Raw genomic sequence first — 22,222 nt, 5'->3', positions numbered from 1 at the left:
GTGTTCATAGAAAAAAAAAAAAAAAAGAAGAGAGAAACATCTACTGTGCATAGTAGAAAAATACTGTAAATGACAGCATGCAAATATGTCAAGTACAAATTTTACCACTTAAATCTTTATTTGATCATTTTTGTCAGAATACCCAAGATACAATTCACAGACCACATGAAGCTCAAAAAGAAGGAAGACCAAAATGTGGGCACTTCCATCCTTCTTAAAAAGGGGAACAAAATCCTCACGGGAGCAAATATGGAGATAAAGTGTGGAGCAGAGACTGAAAGAAAGGCCATCCAGAGACTGCCCCACCTGGGGATCCATCCTATATAACAAAATACTAAACCCAGACACTAGTGTGGATGCCAAGAAGTGCATGCTGATGGGAGCCTAATATAGCTACCTCCTGAGAGGCTCTGCCAGAGCCTGACAAATTCAGAAGGGATGCTCTCAGACAATCATTGGACTGAGCACAGGGTCCCCAATGGAGGAATTAGAGAAAAGTCTGAAGGAGCTGAAGGGGTTTCCAACCCCATAGGAAGAACAATAATATCAACCAACCAGGACCCCCCCCCCCCAGCTCCTAGGAACTAAACCACCAGCCTGGGAGCATACATAGAGGGACCCATGGCTCCAGCATATGTAGCATAGGATGGCCTTATCAGCATCAATGGGAGGAGAAGAACTTGGTCCTGTGAAGGCTCGATGCTCCAGTATAGGGGAATTGGAGGGCAGGGAGGCGGGCATGGGTGGGTGGGTGGGGACCATCCTCGTAGAAGCAGAGGAGGGGGAATGGAAAAGGGGGGTTGTTGGGGGGGGAAGGGAATAACATTTGAAATGTAAATAAATATCCAATAAAATAAAAAGAAATTTTAATAAGCATTTCTCTGAGGCAGAGGTATTCAAAAAAATTCCTACCTGGAAATAGTTCCAACATTGAAAAAGTAAGTTAATGCAATAGTCACTACATCTCCTGTATATTTTCTTTTTAAATTTGGAGGGCCAGGGTCTTAGAATGGATACATGAATCTTTTCTCTCTTTGTTTCTTCTCCTTGAAGCTTAACTGTGAATGCTTCACATACAATTCTAAATGCAGAGAAATCCATACTAACGTGAGATTTACAGTACAGTGAAATTGACACTGGTAATATCAGTTACTTCTACCTCTATACATGTGAACTCTAGAGACAGACATACCCATCTCTGTCTCTCTACTGATCCTTTAGAACCACTAAATAGGTGAAACGTGAAATAAAATATAAGTGTTTGCCAAGACGTCATCTAAAATTTATCTTTTTTTGTTGTTGTCATTAATCCTTATTACTAAAGATGGAAGGGCAGGTCCTCCCACATATTAGTCAGATACTCCACCAGGAGTTACATCCAGCCCAGGAGAAGAAATTCTTTACTCTCAAATTCCAGCTTTAACAATATGCTTAGAGAAAAGGTTACGGAGATCAAGAGCACTCTCTCCCACAGTGCAGCTGAGAAACACGGAGAAAGCTCTGTGCTGTGCTTTCTTTCCTTCTCTTTCCTCCATGTGGTCGACAGCCTATTACACATCACAGTCTCTCAGCTGATTGGCTGGCTGGTAATCACCTTTGGGGTGAAAAACGCCTAAGCAGATTGTTACTTGGCATAAAAAGAAATGAACAAGTGAATCTTGAAATTTTTTATGCTAAGGAAATAAACCAAACACAACATAACAAATGTCACGTGACTTCACTCACATGAAGCATGTACAGTAGGCAACTTCAACACAGATTAGAAGTTATCAAAAACTAGGAGTAGGAAAAACTAGTAACTTAATATTTATGGATATGGAAAGTATGTTGGGATAATAGCTGGGGAATTATTGTAAATATTGCACAATGTTGTGACCATGTACCAACAAACTATACAGCAAAGGGTTAGATAGTGGGGCTGGGGATGTGGCACAGTTGGTAGAGTCTTTCCCTAACATTCATGAAGCCAGGTTTCAATCATCTACACTGCACAAACTGAGCATAAAATCCCACTCTTGTAAATCCAGTACCAATGATGAAGGGAGGAGGCAGGAGAATCAGAAGTTCAAAGTGGTCACATAGTGAGTTTGAGACCAGTCTGGATTCCCTAAGACTTTGTCTCGAAAACATTTTTAGAGGTTAAATGGAGTAGTTATACTTTTTAATTTCTAAATTTTTAATTTAAAAAGAAAACATAAAATTTAAAGCACAAGTCATTATCCACAATCACCAAATCTAAAAATCTGTAATTCATTTTATAGCTCATTTGATGACACAATATGACTCAAAGATCTGAAAGCCATCTGTTAGAAAAGTGTGATCTAAGTTGAAGCCAGTCTTCTTCAGGTAGATTCAAAGAAGTCAGATGGCTGGATTGTATTGTGTGTTTGTTTCCGTAAGAAGCTTCCATGTTGTCTTTCAAAATGTTTGTATCACTTCACGTTCATGTGTCCATTTTATATGCTTATGCAGGATTTTAAAAATTGGAATATATTTGACTCTAATATTTTGCATAATTCCTAAACATGATGCTAATGTGTTTAGTAAGCAGTTTGCATAACTCTAGGACAAATTGAGATAAATGAACTTCCAGAAAGCAATGGATGATGAATATGCATAAATCAATTTGGAAGAAACTTTTAAATCATTTTAGTTTCAAAGAGAAAGTTACAATATTATTAGTAGTTATTACATGAGATATAACAACACACAAAGACAAATATTTCATCTGAGAATTTAGGGATATTTAATATGTAATTTTACCCGTGTCTACTGGAACTTACTCTTCTTGCTTTGTTTTTAATGAATGTATCATTTTATCACTATCCTATTCTTTCACATAAGCACCACAAGCTCTAAGACACTATTCTTTCAAATAGCCTATAATTTGAAAAATTATCTCTTGATAAAAAGATTATCATGTGCAGTGCTTATGAGCACAAAGCTGGCTTGGATGTGTTCTAAGTCCAGTTCTGTATTTACCATATTCAAGTTACTTACACTTGTACACATTGTGTCTTTCATAATATGGGTGTTATTATATTAAACTATGCTACTCTGAGATTTTATAAAGATCACGTGATCTAACACACAAACACATCCTAGCATAGTATCTTGCACTTAGTACTCACGTAATTATTGCTAGTCTTTCTTTCCGACTTATTCTTTCTAACCTAGGAGAAAGTTTAATGTAAGCAGACTTACCTTGATAACACTTTACCTGTAAATGACTGTACATTGTCTCAAAAGAAACAGTATTTTCAGTAGTAAATATGAAACCAGAGAAGTCCACAGATGCCTTTTTTACCCTTGATATAGTTGAGATAACACTGATTATTCTTCTAAGCCTTGTATTCTTTAAGTCTCTCTAAGTTTTTAATAACAAAGTAGATGGAAGGATTCTGGGTGCCACCAGTAGCATCAGGTAACACCAAGGAGGCATGGTGAAAACACTCTATGTGGGAATTATGAGAGGCCTGTGAGAGGAGTCGGGAGACCATTCCCACTGATGCTTGGGAGCGTTCACATCTTCAAGAATATTAGCCACAAAGGAAGCATCCATATTGTAATAATTATAGAGTACCTTCTGGCTACTAGACTGTGTGTCTGCTGTATAATTTTCTAGAAAAGTATGAAGTAACTCATTGAGAATTATTGTCCATTGTGCATAAAAGATGGATCTCCATGAGTAATGGTGAGAGTAGCTTGTTTTCTCTGGTGTCCACAAAACTCTTGAACCCTGGTTATAAACTGGAAGAAAATAAGAAAGAGGGCAAGTCTAATCTGCTTCTATGTTTGACACTCAGTCATCTTAGATTATAGGTTTATCTGTATGTGTGCTACCTCCATTGGGGCAGTTCTGCATTGATTTGGAATGACTTGTTGGCCTTCATGTGTTTTCTAAATTCATCAAGAATAAATAAAACATCCACTCACCCTTGTGTCCACAGCACAACATTCACTCTATTAATACTGGTTACGTCAACAAAGGAAAGAAAGCAAGCTAAACAATGATTCTCCAGTCCTTTCTTTCCTTCTTCCTTGTTTTGCTTTGCCTTGCACCTGGGCTGTAGCCTGATCCCTTGTTCTTTTGGAATAAAGAAACTCATGTCAGGTCTAGTGGGAAAAACACTCAGAGAGGTAAAATGCCTTCAAAAAGCCAGTTCTGGTCCAGTCTATAAAAAGAACTTTGACTTTCTACTTACTTGGATACATTGACAGAATCAGAAAATTAGAGTCACACACACACACACACACACACACACACACACACACAATTTCTAACTGGGAAAAGAGCTGAAGTGATGTCAATATCTGTGTTCTATCTTTAAATCACACAAGCAGAGAACTGAGATGCTATAGACTGAATGTTTGTGCCAACCCCCCATCCCCCAATTTTATATATTGAATCGCTACCCCAATGTTACAGCACTGGGAGCTGAGGGCCTTGGGACATGATTAAATCTTGAGAGTGAGCCCTCTTAAACAGAAGGAGTGTCCTTGTAAATGACCATGAGCTTTCTCAGCCCTGCTACATGAGGAAGCGCAGAGTAAGTCAGCTGCTTGCAGCCCAGTAAGGAACCTTGCCAGAACTCAATGGTGCCGCCAATCATCCTGATCCCAAGCTTCCAGGCTCTAGAACTGGGAGAAATAAATGTCTAGGAGAAATAAATATCTACGAGAAATAAATGTCTGGAGGACATAAATACCAGCAAAGCCACAGCATTCTGTTATAGCAGATCACATACGGAAATAGAAGCTGGAACTGCAGACAGTTCAATTCAAGCTCACGTTGACTGGGGGCAGAGCTGTTCTTACTGCCATAGTGCGCAGGCGTGAATTGGAAATAAGGCAGGAAAGAGCTTTTGAGCAGAGAGGAAGCTGGGAGCTCTGGGTTAAGTCCTCTCCTCGCCTGCTAAGCAAGCCATCTGTGAGACCAGTCTGTGGAAATGTGTGCGTGAAATGGCAGAGAAGCTGCCCCCCCTCGATATCATCGGTACTGTTGTTAAAAACAGCTTTAGGTCATCTAGCCTATTTATGGAAGGAGCTGGTCTCAGATTAGAGATAAGCAAATACCACTATATTCCATTTATGGAAATCAGAGCTCAGCAGTTAAATGCCACTAAAAGAGACGATTTTCTAGCTCAATAGAACTAAGGAATTCTGAGCTTTTAAACTTGCTTTTTATCAGATGGAAGGAAGTAATATTGGAGAATGGGGAGATTAAATGTCAAGACTAAGGCAGTATCTACACACAGCAATCAAATCTGCCTAAGTGGTGTGAGCCCAGACTATTGTGTAGCCGCCATGACGGAGCTGAGTGGTGACCAGTGATGTCAAAGGGGCTGTGATCAGACTCAGTCTGTCAGAAATAAGAGGGTCTGCCCTTAGCGATATAGTAACTTTTGTTTTAATCTCAACTTGTCTTTAGTATTTTCTTTCTAAAAACACACAATTCTGTCAAAACGGACAAATCACTACTAACTTTTGTTTTAATCTCAACGTGTCTTTAGTATTTTCTTTCTAAAAACACACAATTCTGTCAAAACGGACAAATCGCCGGAAAATGGAAATTTTAGTTAAAGTATAGTATTTCTCCCCAGTACAGATGCTATCAGTGACTGCTTACTTAAACATGTTCATTATGATGCACGTTTTCGTTTTAATCACTGCCTTTTCCTATGGTGTGCATTTTTTTCTTCAAGTATGTAGTTTTATCACGTTTGCCAAATTGACTAATTAACAAGATGTTGGCTTTGCCTGAATTTGTTCATTGTTTTAAAGCACAATGTGTATATAATTCTCAACATAGAGTAACAGAAGGGACAAATATCTGAGTGCTAATAATAACATGTGGGATCATAATTATGAACTGACTGCTTAATACCATTAACTATCTCTCCCATACTATGCTCCACCCCTCTTTTGAGACAGAGTCCAATTATACAACACAGGATTGGGCTGAACTCTCCATGTTCCTTCCTCTTCCTCTATAATACCTGGGTTCTTCTTACACCCTGTATATGAGCTTGCAATTTGAACTCATCTTACCACCTCTGTGTTGATTACTAATGTCTTCTCTCCACCTCATCTTCTTTGTCCCATTCTTTCACTCTCCTTCATCCTTGCAATAGAGATTCATAGTCAGAGCTGGAATTTTTCCAAGCTTCTCGGTCTGTCCTTGAGAAACTGGACTGTTTTCTTCATAGATCATGACCCTTTACCTCCTCCAGCCCCTTAATAGCTACTTGTTATTAGTATCATTTCTATGTAACATGAGAACATTGTTGATGACTGAAATTTAGCTGTCTATTCAGTTTCATATAGCCAAGGTATGTTTGTCAGGCTCTGCTTCCCCACCTGTAACAGGGTGACTGATCTGTGGTCAAAACCAGTGGATCCTGAGCAGGGAAGCAAGGCAGGAATGACTGGGGGGATAGAGACTTCAGGGGATGTGTGAGCATAATGACAACAGAGACGGGCTTCATTGAAATAGCTGGTTTAAGGGTGGGGGACAAAGGGTATTGAAACTCTTGTGGGGGTGAGCAGGGATTATCATGGTAAGTGTACATCATTGGCCTGTGTCAGTGTGCTGAGGATGCCTCATTTGCATAAGGAGGAATCCCAGGTGCTGCTGGACATGGCATCATAAAGCGAGAAGAAGTTTAACCTGGCTACCATCTATGTCACAGCCTCAAGTGGGGGAGGGGGGGAAGGCAAAGGCAGGGTCATAGGGCTATGAGCCTGGGATATGCAGGCCATGCCGTGCTGGGAGCAACCTAGTCCTGCAGCTCTCAGGACGAGATTTCCAAGGTTCAGACACACCTCAACCCTACTCTTGCTCCAGGGCTGCTCCCCACAGCTACACGGCTCCTCTTGTCCTCCAAAGGTATTTAGATGACTGTTCAGCAAATACTCTCTTCCCCTCCCGTTGTATACAAACTAGACTTCTCTGGCTTCTAGATATTGAACTTGGCCAAAGGATCTACTGGCTTCATAGAATGATAACATCTCTCATGAACAGCAGTCTTAAATATGTTCCATCGATTTGGCTTGTTTCCTGCATTTTGGTGATCTATCATGAGAAGAACATATTTCAAGTGGATGCTAACCCTCCAACTTGAGCCACAGGGCTAAGCATGAATGTCACAATCCCAGGAGGATCAAGACACAAAATAAACTTAATTTAAATGTACAGCTTCAATTTGGAAGCCTAGACAAGACAAGCTGCTACCAATGTGCAGATCTGTGAATACAAAACACGATTAGCATTTTTGCCACTAAATGTGGGGTTATGGATTGCTATGGATTGAATGTTTGTGTTTCTTCTAGCCCAAAGTTCATATGGTAATACCTTAATCCTCACACACATTATCCTCAATGTGATGATGATGAGTGTGAGACCTTTATGACTGACATTACTGCACTTACAAGTAGAGATACAAGAGATTCTTGTCTAAGCCCCATTTCTGTATGCAGCCAGAAAGTGTCTACTTGCTAATCAAGAAGGTCCCACACAGGAACATAATTGGCCTGCACATGATTGGTCTGCACGTTAAAATTATGTTTCCCAGCATTCAGTACTATGAAAAATAAATTCCTGTGCTTTAAACGTCCCAGTCACTTGTATCTCATCATATCAACCCAAGCCATCTAAACCATTTTAGTGCATTATTACTGTGAATAGTATTGAAGCATATAGGTAGGACAGGCTGGCCACAAACTCAGAGATATGCCTACCTCTGCCTCCCAAAGTATGGTATTAAGGGGGTGTGCCACCATGCCCGACTAGGAATGCTTAATTTTCTTATAATTTTTTCATGGTACCTGATATGAAATGCTGGGAAATAGAAGTCTGACGGTGATAGTCTGATTCCAAAGGCCAAAAAAAGAAATCCAAAATAGTAGAGAGGGAAGCCTGGCTCTCAGACACATGTGGGAAAAAGAAGTCATCCACAAGATAGAGGTACCAACCTCCTCCTCCTCTTTCTCCTCTTCCTCCTCATCTTCTTCCTCCTCCTCTTCTTCTCCTCCTCCTCCTCCTCTTCCTCCTTCCTGTCTCCCTCCTTCCTCTTGAACATCTTTTCTCTACCAGTACTCCTACTGGTAGAGAACCAAGACATGGGCTGGTCCCAGGAAAGTGTTCTCCATAAAAAACATACCAGAGTAGTTGTTTAGCTCTGTTTTCCTCATCTTTCACATGAAAGACTAGAAAAATACCTCTACATGCATTTTTACTGCTTGCAAGGATCTAGAAATCAGCTTGGGGGTCTGTGGTTAGTATTTAACATGCAAGTGGATTCTTTTTGACGGCAGCATCACTTTCTGATGGAACAGGGAGTCAAAATTCACAATAGTGGATTTCATTGAAGAGCATTCTTGGCGCTTTTTATGGAAAAAGTTATTAACATCTGTCTTTTGGCAAAATTCCAAGGCAAGCAATTAACTCATACCTGCTCCTGCTCCTCCCATGATTTCAAATGTCATTCTTCTTGCTTTCTTCCTTGAAACAATATGAGGTTACTGTGAAAACCTAATTCAATTGCAGAAGTCAGTGAGCCATGGGCTCCCTCTTCTTAACGCCAGAGCTTTCAGGGTTTAATTAACCAATCACTATAAAGCAGGTGTAGGAAGAAAAATACACTATGTGTAACATTGGTATCAACTGATGCCGTAATACTTAAAGTCCACAAGATCATGAAAGAAGGTAAACTAGAGTCGTCAATCTTAATACACATAATGTTTTGGAACCTTGCTCAAAGCAACTCTTACTGCTAAGTCTCTAATTCTGGTTCATTTGATATCAGATCACATTAGAACAAAGATGAATGTGGCCAGATTCTATTTTGGCTAGAGATTTTTAGTGTATTAAATTAACCAGCTAGATTTATTAAAATATCTTACATCATGGCCTCCTTCAGGTTGAAAGTGTTTCTGTAATTCATTTTATTAGACAAGATTATTCAGAAAAACAGAGGTCAGGGTGATGAGGGAGGTGCAGGAGGTACCGGAGTCTTCAGTCTGATGAAGGCAAATTCTTCACTTCACTATTGTGGGGAAAGGGTTCTTTTCTTTTCAGGCTATTAGCTGATTAGATGAGGCCCATGTAAATAAAGGATAGTTGCTTTATCTATAGGCTTCTCATTCAAAAGGAAAATGCTGTAAAGCAACACCTAGACTTCTGTTTGATAAAGTATCTGGATGCTAATCCAGCCTAGTCAAGTGATACCTACACTTAAAAACACTTACTTACAAATAAGAGGAAGTCACTACGGTAGTTAATTTGGGCAGCCAATGACTCAGTCAAGTTGATATATAAAATCAACCACCATACTGGGCAAAAGTAGTGTTTCTACATGATCAGGTGAAGGAGCTTTTGACAACTAAAAAAAGAGTACCATGTTGATTTTAACCCAGGGATGTCACCATGTACAAAAGCAATCTATTAACAATCTAAAAGTGAGAATACCTTGCTATATTTTAATAAAAATCTCTGCTGGGCCAGAGCACTGAGCAGATCTTGGGTGGCAGCTCTGCCCCCAACATCCAAGAACCCAGAGAAAGTGGGGATCCCAGGAGCTTGAACTCAGGCAGTATCTTAGGTAAGCAGACAGCAAGGCCCGCCCTAAACAGGGAGTAACTGGGAACCAAAAGGACCCAGGAAGTCACTCTGGGCCCGGAACACGGGTTCCTTCCAGTCTGGGCCAGAGCACTGAACAGATCTTGGGTGGCAGCTCTGCCCCCAACCTCCAAGAACCCAGAGGAAGCGGGGATCCCAGGCGCTCTAACTTGGACAGTGTCTTAGAAACTAGTTCTCAGATCTGAGGCCTGGATCAGACCTCTGCCAGGTCTGCTGTTGTGTGGACCCCGGATTCCACCTGAGACATACTGGAAGGGCCACTCAATCCAGAGCCACAGAGGAACAAATGAACTCAGAGCATCAGACAACATATCCTGAGATATTCTAGAGGAGACACTGCACCCAGAACAGCAGACACCTAGCCGGACTACTACCTTGGAGGGACCATATCCTGAGGCATCCTAGAGGTACCACTGCAATCAGTGCAGCTGGAAAAGATCACAGAGACATCTGGACCCCTAGGAGATCAGACACAAGCTAGATAACTAGAAAGACAGACTTCAGTCAGAGACAGCAAGTAAAGGCAGCACTAGAGTTAACCAGATGGCAAAAGGCAAGAGCAAGAACATAAGCAACAGAAACCAAAGTTACTTGGCATCATCAGAACCCAGCTCCCCCATCAGAGCAAGCCCTGAACACCCCATCACACCAGAAAAGCAGGAATCAGAATTAAAATCACTTCTCATGATGATGATAGAGGGCTTTAAGAAAGACATAAATAACACTCTCAAAGAACTTAAGGAGAGTACTGGTAGACAGATAGAAACCCTTAAAGAGGAAACACAAAAATCCCTTAAGGAATTGCAAGAAAATGCAACCAAATGGGAGAAGGAATTAAACAGAACCATGCAGGATCTAAAAATGGAAGTAGAAACAATAAAGAAATCACAAAGGGACAATACCCTGGAGATAGAAAACCTAAAAAAAAGATCAGGAGTCATAGACACAAGTATCACCAACAGAATACAAGAGATGGAAGAGAGAATCTCATGTGCAGAAGATACCATGGAAAACATTGACACAACTGTCAAAGAAAATGCAAAATACAAAAAGCTACTAACCCAAAATATACAAGAAATCCAAGACACAATGAGAAGGCCAAACCTAAGGATAATAGGTATAGATGAGGGGGAAGACATCCAACTTAAAGGACCAGTAAATATCCTCAACAAAATTATAGAGGAAAACTTCCCTAACCTAAAGAAAGAGATGTCCATAAATACAAGAAGCCTACAGAACTCCAAATAGTTTAGACCAGAAAAGAAATACTTCCCGCCATATAATAGTCAAAACATCAAACGTACAAAACAAAGAAAAAATACTAAGAGCAGTAAGGGAAAAAGGCAAAGTAACATATAAAGGCAGACCTATAAGAATTACAACAGACTTCTCACCAGAGACCATAAAAGCCAGAAGATCCTGGACCAATAGCATACAGACCCTAAGAGAACACAAATGCCAGCCCAGACTACTATACCCAGTAAAACTGTCAATCATTATTGATGGAGAAACCAAAATATTCCATGACAAATCCAAATTTACACAGTATCTCAACACAAATCCAGCACTTCAAAGAATAATTGGTGGAAAACTCCAACACAAGGAGGGAAACTACAACCTAGAAAAAGCAAGAAAGTAATCTTCCAAAAACCCCAAAAGAAGATAGTTACACAAACATATCTCCACGGATGTTAGCCCAAAAGCTTGGATTATCGAAGACTCAACCCACAGACCACATGAAGCTCATGAAGAAGGAAGACCAAGAGGGGATGCCTCAGTTCTACTTAGAACAAGAAACAAAAATTCTCAAGGGAGCAAATAGGGAAACAAAACATGGAACAGAAACTGAAGGAGGGGCCATCAGGAGACCATTCCACCTGGGTATTCACCCCATGCACAGCCACCTAAGCTAAACACTGTTGCGGATGGCTGGAAGTGCATAATGTGAGGAACATGATATAGCTGTCTCCTTAGAGGTCTGCCAAAGACTAACACACTCAGAGGACAATGCTCACAGTTAACCACTGATATGATCAGGGGTTTCCCAATGGAGAACTTAGTGAGAGGACTGAAGGAGCAGAAAGGGTTAGTGACCCCAGGTGAAAAGCAACAATACCAAACAACCAGAGCCCCCCAGGGTCTAAACTACCAGCCTGGGAACACATAGGGAGGGACCCAAGACTCCAGAGGTATATGTAGGGGAGGATGGCCTTGTCGGACATAGGTGGGAGAGGAGTTTCTTGATCCCATAAAAAAAATGAACACACAGTGGGGGGGGGGGGGATGTGAAGGTGGGAACAGGATAGTGAGGGGGGATAGGTGGGGTCACTGCCTCATAGAAGCATGAGGAGGGGGATGGGATAGGAGGTTTCTGGGTGGTGGGAGGAAGTAGGCTGAGGGGATAAAATCTGAAACGTAAATACTACAACCAATTTTAACAAGCGGGAAAAAAAAATGTCGTCAGAACCAACATCTTTAAAAAAAAAAGTCAGCCCCCTGGGGGTGGAAAATTTTTTTTTTCTTGATACTAAAACTTGTTCTGAGAATTGTATATTGCAGAATACACAGCCTTGGTGTATCTACTCATCAAGCATACTGAGCAGACCTGCCCAAACCTCTGATGTCCTGGAATTCCATCTGGATTCAGTGAAGACACATCATCAGAGGCTTATCAACTTACTCTTCCCCCCACCCCTCTTCTAATATCTCAACGCCCATAATCAGCTTGAAGAAGTTAAAGAAGAGTCAGCGCCCCTATTCCCTGGGCTTGGGGACTAATGTGGTTAATAATGGTCTGTCTTTCTAGGGAAAAGTAGTGGTTTTGTTGGAACAGGGGGGATTAGCTAGGACTTATTGCATAGCCATAACCTATTGGTAGAAATCTATATAATTATTATCAAGATGAAGTTATAATTTCTTAAATGGCACAAAATTTACTTTGATCTCAAATTTAAGGTTTTCATTGGTATGAGCCTCTTATTAATATAAAAATGAGATGAATATTGATACGCTCATGGGCATTGTGCCTGTATAACACATTTAGGAATACAAGGCCTAGACCCAGCCCTATTTTAACTTTTTTAACTGATTTGGGACGGTTAACCTATGAGTTAAGGGACTATAGCAAATTCATATTTTTGAGTTTATTGTTAGGGTGTTTTCCATATTTTATTTAGAAATAGCTGAGAGGAGTGAACAGACAACAGTCCAGGTTACCTTACATGGATAGTTGGTTTTCAAAACGTCAGAAGTCCATAGAACTGACGCTACAAATATTTATATATTAATGTTCATATTGATTAGAGACCTGTCTGCTCCTGACAGCTTCCTGTCGTGGATTCTAAGAAGAAATTGAGCATCCTTGGAGTTACTCCAGTTGTGTGGTAACAGCCACTAGGCAAGAATTGCCTCTCCATCTACAGACAAATTACTGTCCAGAAAAGGACACACATGCAGAATAGTCGACTGATTATATCTGCCTAGACAGAGTAATCAGCCCTTAATAATCCTGCATCACTAAGGTTTGTCAGATGATTCTGGGCCAGAAAGCTGAAGATTTGATGCTCCAACGTTCGGTAGTATAGGGGCTTTTCAGGTGTTCAGAGGTCTCTATAAATTGGCTAAGTTTTAGAAGCTATGCTTTGTGCTTCCCACAATTATAGTTAACTCAGTCATTCTGGATTTCTGACGGGGTTGAAAACTTATAGCTATTTACCTTAAGAGAAAAGATTTGAGTGGATGGTCGTCAGCTGACATTCATCCTAAAGCCAAGTTCAGAACTAAATGTTTTAGTTAGGATAGATGACAGAGGTGCTGGTTAGTCAACAAAAGAATGGACGGCATATTAGGACTATCTTGTACCTCACTGGTACAAATTGGCATAATTATGCTCTAATTGTATTTTGAGAGAAAAGTTCCATTTTAACAGGAAGGGTGATGTGTAGGAGGAGCTAAGGTAGGAGGAGTACTGAGAGGAAGAAAAGGAGTAAGAAGAGGAGAGGAAGAAGGAGAGAAGAAGCTAGGTGATGAAAGAGAGAAAGAGGGGGGAGACAGGGAGGCAGATATTCATGTATCTCCACCAGTCAAAGATAGTTGTTATATCTAGGTTGGTCAGTGGGTTACACCTCTGATTGAACAATTCCAAACTTATAAAGCCTATGATTAACATTATTTTTAAAAAATGTATAAATGCAAAAAGGAAAAGGGAGCATGGGATAGGGGTTTTCTAAGGGGGGGAATGGGGAAAGGGGATGGCATCTGAAGTGTAAATAAAATATCTAACAAAAAAATCTCTGCATCATTCTAATGAGATTCAAGAAAATCTAATCATGACTGTTTTAGTCAGGGTTTCAATTCCTGTACAAAATATCATGACTAAGAAACAAGTTGGGGAGGAAAGGGTTTATTCAGCTTATACTTCCACATTGCTGTTCATCACCAGAGGAAGTCAGGACAGGAACTCACACAGGATAGAAACTTGGAGGCAAGAATGGATGCAGAGGCTGTGGTGGGTGATGCTTACTGGCTTGTTTTCCCTGGCTTGCTCAGCTTGCTTTCTTATAGAACCCAGGACCACTAGCCCAGGGATGGTACCACCCACAATGGGCCTTCCCACCCTCAATCATTGAGAAAATGATGGAGAAAATAATTGAGAAAATGCCTTATAGCTGGATTTCATGGAGGCATTTCCTTAAGGGAGGCTCCTTTGTGTCAAGTTGACACACAAAACTAGAGAGTATAAGGATTTTCCAAAAACATTGAATGTCTGCAGTTACAAGGTAGTACATAAGTCATTTTATCTATGACAGCCTACTCAATCGCACACTAAACACAAACAAACAAATAATAACAAAAGACCCTCAAAGTCATATCTGTAAAATATTTTGTTGCAAAAGGAAAAAAATCTGTATTTCTAAAATTACATCATACATATCATTTATTATATCCAGTTACAGAGAAAAGTTGAGATATCACAAAATGACTACAAATCACATTGATTTTAGCCTACAGCACACCTCTTCTGGTTAGCCAAGCACTAAGAAAGGTGGGTCCCCAGAGACCCAACAGCCATAGAAACAGGAAATGAGAGTAATGAGGAGTGAATACGTAAAGCCAGCTGGTCTACCTACACATTATTTCCATTCAATCTGCAGATTATTGGTCGTAGGCAAATGTCAACCTGCCTTAGACATAGATAGTATGGAGAACAAGCTTTGATTACATCAAAGCACTCCAAAAAGAGAAAACAAAAAAGCAAATCCATACTTCTAGCTTCCCTAAGCACATACACATCTGTTAATTTTTTTTTTTTTTTTTTGCTTGAGTTAAGGATTTCTTGAGCTTGTGGTGCAGCTCCATTGGTAGAGTTCTTGCCTAGCATGTCAAAGTTTCATCCTCAAAATAATATTTGAGGATGTCTGGGTTTCATCCTCAAAACAAGAGAGAGGATGGAGAGAAGAGGAAGAGAGTGGGGAAGAGCAGGAGGTGGGGTCTCCAGGAATACAGTAGACTAGAAGAGATTAACCAAGGAGAGACATTCTATCCCTTCCACCACACTGTAAGCTCCTCTTGCCCTTGCCAGTATCCTAAGCCTTAGCTAGTCCTTATTACCTATCCCTCCCAACACATACTGTCCTAAGAGCCTTCTTTAGAAGCAATTCTGATTCTAGAAAACATTGACGACTCTTTTCCATAGACTCTAAAATCTTCTGTTTTTCACAGATACGCATTTCACCAAGTGCCCTACAGGCAGGATACCAACATTCTGTCAAATACACAAGTGGTTTGGTTTGTGTGTGTCCACAAACTTGAAGCTTTTACATTGCTCAATCTGTCAATTATTTATTTATTTTGACTTAAGTTTTTTTAATTTCCTCACTTATGATTTTGTTCTTCCTGCTTAAGCCCAGAAAGAACATGTGGCAATAGAGCACACAACCCTGTGGATGGGCTCGGCTTGATGGCCATGGCAATTTCCCAGATAAAACGGTATCTAAATCAGAGAGTGTGGGGGGTATACTGTCTTGTTTGATATTGATTATTATTTTTAATTATATGTAGGGGAGGGCAAGTACCCACAGAGATCTGAGGTGTCAGATCCTTCTGAAGCTGGAGTTAAAGGCAGTTTTAAGGTGCTGGATGTGGGTGCTGGGAATCGAACTCAGGTCGTCTGGAAGAGCAGTATGTGCTCTTAACTACTGAGCCATCTCTCCAGTTCCAAAAGTCATTTTTGGGGTTTTTTGTTGTTGTTGTTGTTGTTGTTTGTTTGTTTGTTTATCGATACAGTGTTTCTGTGCTTATATTTGGCTGTCCTGGAATTTGCTCTATAGACTAGGCTGGCCTTGAATGCATAGAGATCTGCCTGCCTCTGTCTGCCAAGCACTGGGATTAAAGGTGTGCGCCACCAATGAACAGGTATTTTCTTATACCTCAGATATAAATTCCATATGACAAAGGTATCTTCTCTGCAGATGTAATGAGTATTTCAACACATATTTACTGTGAGCTATTAAAAGCTAACTTGTTTCATCCCTTTGAGGTATTGGCCCCCTTACAATGGTATGAAAAGTAATTTGTCTGAGCTCACAAAACCCCAAGAAAGTCATACAACTAGTCATCCTGCTGGAGACAGGGTTAAATTCGGGCAGCTTCATTCCAGAGAGGTAGCTCAAGAACACTACCACTGTGTGTCTGGAATTCTATTGCTGTGATGAAGTGCTCAAACCAAAAGTAATGGGGGGCGGGGGCGGGGCGTATTCCCTTACATTTTCAAATAACAGTTCATCATCAGAAGCAATTAAAGCAGAAACTCAAACAGGACAGGAGCAGGAAGTGATGCAGAAGCTGCTTGCTGCCTTGCTCCTCAGGGTTAGCTCACCCTTTCTTATAGAACCCAGGAGTGCAGCCTAGAGACGGCCCCACCCACATTGAGCTTTACCCTCCCACATCACTAATTAAGTAAAGGCCTTACAGGCTTGCCTGCCTTCCATATCTTATGGAAGCTCAGATGACTACAGTTCGTGTCAAGTTAACATAAAACCGGCCAGCGCATTGTGTTATCTTACGTTCAGAAAGGTACCAGATGCTCAACAAGTACTTGTTGAATGATTTAGTATACAGGCTAACTATGCTGGTATTTCTGCACCATGCATCCATTCTTGGAATGCCACAGGAGAGTTTAAAAGGATACAAAAAATGGCTGGCTGAGTAAAGACAACAGACCACATAAATAAAACCCACATTAGAGTACTACTTAACTCCTAGTATGCATAAGTCCTCATGTACCTGGCTAGTTAAAGAGAAAAAAACCTCTGAAGATGAATGAGAGAGACACACACAAAAAAAGTGGAATCCAAACCATCGGGCAGTTCTCCACGTCATTATAGCAGTATTTTGTAGCAATTTCTTTGGCAACTGACAGCAGGCATTTAAATCAGCTATTTCCTCCTCAGAATTCCTCTCCAAAGAATAATAATGGCCTCCGCAACTCTGAAGGAAATGTAGTCCTGATTCGGATACAATCTTATCTGGGAAATTGCTGTGGTATTCGTCACAGCTGTCATCGGGCTGAGCCCATTAGAGGTGTGCTGAGCGTAGATCCACAGGGTTGTGTGCTCTGACGCCCCACTATACTTTCTCTCTGGGCTTAAGCAGGAAGACCAAACCCATTCATCCAACCGGAGACAGAGCATCAGAGCTGGATCCGCAGAGGAGAACCATCCATTCATGCCGCCTAAAGAAACCATTCAGGTTGTAGAACGCTTTTGCAGAAAGCCCAGATGCCTAGGTCTTTAATTAAGGTTTAGGAAGCGACCTGATGCAAGACAGTGCTACAGGGTGCAGCTCAGGGGTAGTGTGCCTGCCTGCTGTACAGGAACAGCCCTGAGTTTCTGAAAATAGAAAAGGAGAGAGAAGATGGAAGGCGCTGGGTGGGATAGTGTTGCTTCAGCTGAATGATTAGTGATTTGCTATCCCTTCTACAGAGGTGTGGAGGAAGCTAACTCTCCATGACAAGAGATCTCAAGAAAGGGAGCCCAGACAAGTCAAGTGACTAAGCAGAACCTCACATCTCACAGGCAACAGGCCTTGGAATGCTTTCTAAAATGTGACTCTACGAGGGAATGTTCCAGTAAATCTAATGTAATGTTCCCTGAAGGCTTCACTTTTATTTTGCTTTCTTTATCTGAGTTTCCAATACAAAGAAACAGATAGAAAAGTAGTCTTCTGTCAATATACCAGAGAGGAGAATTTACTCAGAGATCTCATTGTCCTGGAAACTTACTGGCCGTAGCATGTGACTGGATTATTCCCTGAAAAGTGTTGACACACCTTAGTTCCCAGCGAGTTAAAATGGCTTTGCCATACATACATACATAGCATAAAGCTTTCAAAGCTAGGAACCCTGGGACTGGATGTAAATTCCTTATTTCCATACAAAGAGCAAGCCACTGGGGGTCACTACAGATGTGTCTGCCTCCTTCCCTCTCATAGCACCAGAGGACCCTTCCTAAGCTCCTGAAGACTGAGAACTGCTAGCATGTTTTAGAGTTTTGCTTGTTTTGTTGGTCATAAAGCAGCCAGATAAGGCTGGTAGGGGTGCCCCAGGCTGGTAGAAGTGCCCCGAGGCAATACCATCATGTGGCCAACATCAGAGTTCACAACAACAACAGATCCTTATCAACATTTCTACCTTTTCCTATCTGTTCATCCCAATCTCCTGTTCCCTCATACACTCTCACTTTTCCAGAGGGACCCACACACCCCCTCTCACTACTGTTGCCTGAATTGGAGCAAATACCCAAAGATTCATGGGCTGCACAAGTGACTGGCTGCACTCAATTGTATCACAACCTGTTCTTTTCCTTCCTTTTCTTTTTTTCCTTCCCTTCCCTTCCCTTCCCTTTTCTCTTCTCTTCTGCTAGCAGTGCACCTTTTAACTTTTTAAAGTCATTTCTAAGGTAAACAGTAACAACAGCAAAAATAACAGTCTGGGTGCAGTGAGAAGCTCAGAAAGGAGTGAACTAATGCCATAGGCTTTCCTCTGTTCTTGGTTCTGCCACCTTGACACAAGTTAGAGTTACCTGGGAAGAATTGCCTCCAGCTGATTGGCCTGTGGGAAAGCCTATGGGGCTTTTTCTTAATTACTAGTTGACCCAGGAGGGCCTAGTCCACTGTGGGTGGTGTCATCCCTAGCCAAGTGTGCCAAGAGTAGAAACAAAAGGAAGCCAGCGTAAACAAGCCAGAGAGTAGCATCCTCTAGTTTTTACACTCTGCCTCCAGATTTCTCCCTTGGCTTCCCTTGATGATAAACTGTAACCTGTAAGCCCAAATAAACCCTTCCCTCCCGCTTGAAATTGGCTTTGGTCATGTCACAGTAACACAAAACAAACTAGAACATCTTGTAACCTCCATTTGCATACTGTCACACACACACACACACACACAGAGAGAGAGAGAGAGAGAGAGAGAGAGAGAACATGCACAAACACCTACATAATAATAAATAAAATTTTAAAATGTGATAAAGCAGGAAACTTTGCAGTAGTTTTTATTTTATAGCCCGACAATATGGCATCAAGCCAGGCTGATTGTCCCTAAGTCTCTCTGACCTGACTCACTTTTAACCATTTAACTCTTTGCAGGTTCATACAACAAAATGTTGTGTTTGGTTGAGGGTAAAACTTCTAGGTAACTCAAGGGTTTAGTTAAGTGTTCTAATGGTAAGTTTCTTAAAAATATTATTGATAAGTTACAATGATTCAAAAATGCAGGATTTAAAACTTAGTATGATTAATACAGTAAGAGAAAGACTGTATGCTGCACTTGGTTCTCAGCTTGTGTATGCCCAGCACACATAGTTCCCATTCCACTGTTTAAAAGAAAAAGAGCTCATTTTGAGGTTATGACCAGTTTTATCATTGCTCTTTTTAAATCATGATATTGCTGCCTGTTTTCTTATTAATTATTGATGCATATATTATTAATGAAGTTGCCTATATACTTATATATTACAATTGAGTTAAGTTTAATTGCGTACCTAATTCTACACACATGTCCAATATAAAAACATTCTCAAATTCAAATTGAGATGAATTCTCAAAATTCATTGAAAAGCCCACTTAATTACCACTTTTTATTAAAAGGTCTACATTAAAAGAGAAGATGACACTTTGTCGAAATCCAGTGCTGCCCCTTCTCCTCTATCTCAGTTGAGACGTGTGGACACACAGATGCTTAAATAAACACAGACTAATTTAAAGTTTTTCTTTTTAATTTGAAGCTTAATGTGATTAAGTCGGTTATAGAATAATCGGTTGTCTTATAATCATATTCTACTGTTCAAACTGAAATAAAATACACCTTCCTTTATTAAAAAAAAATCTGCAGAGTTGATTAAGAGGGCAAAGCAGTCTCTATTACAAGAGCTTGTGCTGCCATCTAGTGGAAAAGTGGAACCTAAGAGGATGCATAATTTACATTTTAAAATTGTTTTGTGTGTAGAAAAAGGCTTGTTTGAAATGGCAAGAAAGCAAAACAGTGTGCTGTCTCCCAGACTTGCTCTCTGACTAGGCCACATGTGGGTAAACTGACTCTTCCCAGAACCGCAAGAGAGATGACTTAGAGAAAAATGTGCAAGCTGTCTCTAAGAACCCACCTGAGCTCCTGACTCCACTTAAGGTATTAGCACCCATTGTTTGAGGCAACTGCTTGTCATTCATTGTCAAACTAATCAGGGTCGCAAGTCTCTTCTAGTCCTTTAGATGCCCTCACTCTGTAAACAGTGGCTTGAACGTTTCCGAGGAAGGGACACGATTTGAGGACGTCTATCTCAAACTGTGGCTTCCAAACTTTAAAATGGAAGCACAGCCAGGCTGCGGGGTTGCTGGGCCGTTCTCAGGAGGTGGAGAAATGAAGATTGCTACTTCCAGGTCTGCCTAGGTTACAGCGTTAAAAACAAAACAAAACAAAACAAAACTGGGTACCTTAGTGAGACCCTGTACCCAAATAAATCACAAAGTGTTGGGGATAGCTCCGTGACAGGATATGTCTACCATCTAGCAAGCGTTCACGTGAATCCACAGTCCCACAAGGGGTGGAGAGGTGATGGGAGGAGATCGGAGACAAAAGGAAAGTGAAACGGAGAGAAAAGAAAACCCCTGTAACTCCACTAAAGCATGTATTTAATATTCCAAGCGAAGTACACAGCTATTTGTGCACGTGTGGATGTGAACATCAGAATACAGAGGTCTAAAGTAAGGCCATGACCTGACAAGCAGGTTCGGAAGGTAAAGGTGCTTGCACCTGAGCCTGGTGACCTCAGATCCTAGGACCCACATGGTAGAAGGCAAGAACTAACTCCTGCAAGTTGTCTTCTGACCTCCACACGCATGCCAAGTGTGTGCGCATGCGCAGACACACATGGGTATACCATAAATCAATTAATAAATAAAGTACAAAAAAATAAGCTCCTCCCAGAAGCCATAGACTATCATAAAAAAAAAACACTGCCAAGAGAGGGATTCCCCCGCCCTTCAAGTTGTTGATCATGAGGAGTTGAAGAGATCCCAAAAGTAACCTAGGCTCTGACTCTCGCTCTTGGTTGTTTTCTAGAATATTACGATAAGACCTTATTGCTGAAGATACCAACCACTTTCTCAGAAGACTTGCAGAAATGATGTTGGTACTCCTCTGTAATAGTTAGTTCTCATAGAGTCAAACATGTGCTAAGAAGGCCACTGAAGGAGAAAAGTTGTCAGCAGCACTTACCCAGCTATAAATCCTGTAGACTACAATAATGACCAAGCCAGGAAGATGTGCCCAGTGGTGCCATTAGTGGCCCTATCACAGGGCTAAGTTGCTGTTAGCTGGTTGGACTTACATACCGCTTAGTCGGGCTTGAAGTGCCTTAGCAATAGGACCTGGTACTATACACCTAGCCAAGAACTCGTGGCTAAAGAGGAACCAGACCCTAGAGAAGAACCTACTGTCTCTACTTTCCTAAACTGATACAGTGTCCAGCTGCCTTTAAAATATCTATTGTTGGGGCTGGAGAGATGGCTCATTGGTTGAGAGCATTCTGTGCTCTTCCAAAGGACCCATGGATTCCAGCACACGACAGGCAGCTTGTAACTTGTAACTCCAACTCAAAGGGAACTGATGCCTCTTCTGTTCTGTTGTCATCCCTGCACACATGGCACACACTCACATACATATGTACACATAAATAAAACTAAAATTGTAAAATAAAATAGATGCTTTCCCCTTATACTTACAATACAACTACTGCTTATACTTACTCATACTTACAACTTATAATATTTATACTTACAACTACTACTCATCAAAGAAGCTTTATTTTGCAGCAGACAGGGACTATTGCAGAGATCTGTGACTGATCAAAGCACAGGGAATTAGTGACACTAAATGGCCTATTTTCAAATGGCATTGCATCTATGACACAACTTCTGTACACAAGGCTCACACTGTGGAAGAGGGGATAAAACAATCCTAAGAGGATCAGGAGGACACCTGCAAAATAGCATCTTCTGGCCATGCAGGGATGTTGCACCTGAAGTGTCAACA

Source organism: Arvicanthis niloticus, chromosome 3 (genome assembly GCF_011762505.2).
Source record: "Arvicanthis niloticus isolate mArvNil1 chromosome 3, mArvNil1.pat.X, whole genome shotgun sequence".
Classification (NCBI taxonomy): domain Eukaryota; kingdom Metazoa; phylum Chordata; class Mammalia; order Rodentia; family Muridae; genus Arvicanthis; species Arvicanthis niloticus.
Note: the sequence above shows the minus strand (reverse complement) of the source record.